The following is a 1,645-nucleotide window of genomic DNA, read 5'->3' as shown; positions in this document are numbered from 1 at the left end:
TTTAAAACTTAAAACAAGAAAAATGTTACAGCTCCCTTCAGGTGTCTCAACTGGGGAGAGATGATTGGTATGTGCCTGGTACAACTCTTTCTTGTTATCTTGTGTAAGCAGACATGACATGACACAGAACAGGTCAAGCTCCGGGGGTTGTAGCACTTTGCCTCTATCTCCGGATGCCTGTGTCTCTAGTTGAGTTAATTGGTTACAAGCAGTAAATTCAGGCAAGCAGTATATTCAAACAAACAGTAAATTCCTCTTTCCCTAACAATATCAGTGTGGTATTGCAAAATAAACTTGTAGATCAATGGAATAACTCACTATAGGAACACTCACTATAGAAAAAACAGTATCTTCAACAAACTGCTGGTAAAATTGGATCATCCAGTTTTTGTATTTCCAATTTCTCTTCTAAAAATTCACATTTTAAAAATATTTCAACCTATGTGATTTGGTGAAATAACTTTTAGAATTTTGATATGTGGTGCTCAAGAGATAGCTCCATGCTTAAAAGCACAAATTGCTATTTCAGAGGATCCGAATTTGATTCCCAGCACCCTCTTCGGGTGACATAGAAGCATGTATAACTCCACCTCCAGGGAGATTCAATGCCACTGACCTCTTTGGAAACCTCCAATATCATGCCCTCTCCACACACAGACATATGCACATACACATAACTAAAAACAATAAAAATAAATTTTAATATTTTAGATATATTTCTATTTGATTGACCCTTTTCTTCTAATATTGTTTCTTGTCCTAAAATGCTTCTTTTCTTGATCTGCTACAAAACTTTCTTTTGTTTGGTTTTTATGAGTACTGTCTATATTATTTTTATTTTGTTCACTTTAATACTATTCTCTTTTAATCAATATAAAATATTTAAGTTCAGGTTTTAAAGAAGTATTCAGACAATATATGTTAGATTATATAAATTATTGTAATCACCATGTTTTATATAATCCCTTACTGGAATCCTGATGTTGCTAAGATACTTTTTGTTTCATTTCCTAGATAACTTTATGTTCACTTCTCAACTTATGTGTTTTAACTTGCTCCCCATGTATTATTGTAATACTCTCTTAGTGCTTACCCTCGTGATTACAATATATACACTTTATTTAGTAGAATTTAATAAAAAGTATTACCTACAACTCAATAATATTACATCTGTAGAATTTGCAAAGTCCCACCATTCTTTGCATCTGAATCACTGTTGTCCTGCATCTTAACTCTTTGTACAGTTTAAAGTAAAATGACATTGCAAAAAATGTTTTGAATTAAAAATATTTTTGATTATTGGGAATGAGTTTGGGCAGATATATTTATGAGAGAGCTGCCAAACAGAAATAAAGCCTAGCTAGGCTTGGTGGAACAGGGCTTGAACTCCAGCACCCACAAGGCAAAGGCAGGCTGAACTGTGGTTTCAAAGCCATTCTAGTCTGCATAGTAATTTCTAGGCCAGCCAGGGTTACATAATAAGACATTTTTCAATGTTAATAAATGAATACATAAATAAATGAGAAAAAGAAAGCCTGTTATACTCTGATGACTTAATCCTTTGAAATCTTGAGAGATGAGAGATAATCCATGCTATTTCTCAATTTCTGCCCTATAGAATTGTGAGTTCTTAAATGGGTGTGTT

This window comes from Nannospalax galili, unplaced genomic scaffold, assembly GCF_000622305.1.
Source record: "Nannospalax galili isolate Female #2095 unplaced genomic scaffold, S.galili_v1.0 scaffold586, whole genome shotgun sequence".
In the NCBI taxonomy this organism is placed as follows: domain Eukaryota; kingdom Metazoa; phylum Chordata; class Mammalia; order Rodentia; family Spalacidae; genus Nannospalax; species Nannospalax galili.
This window is presented reverse-complemented; position numbering follows the sequence as displayed.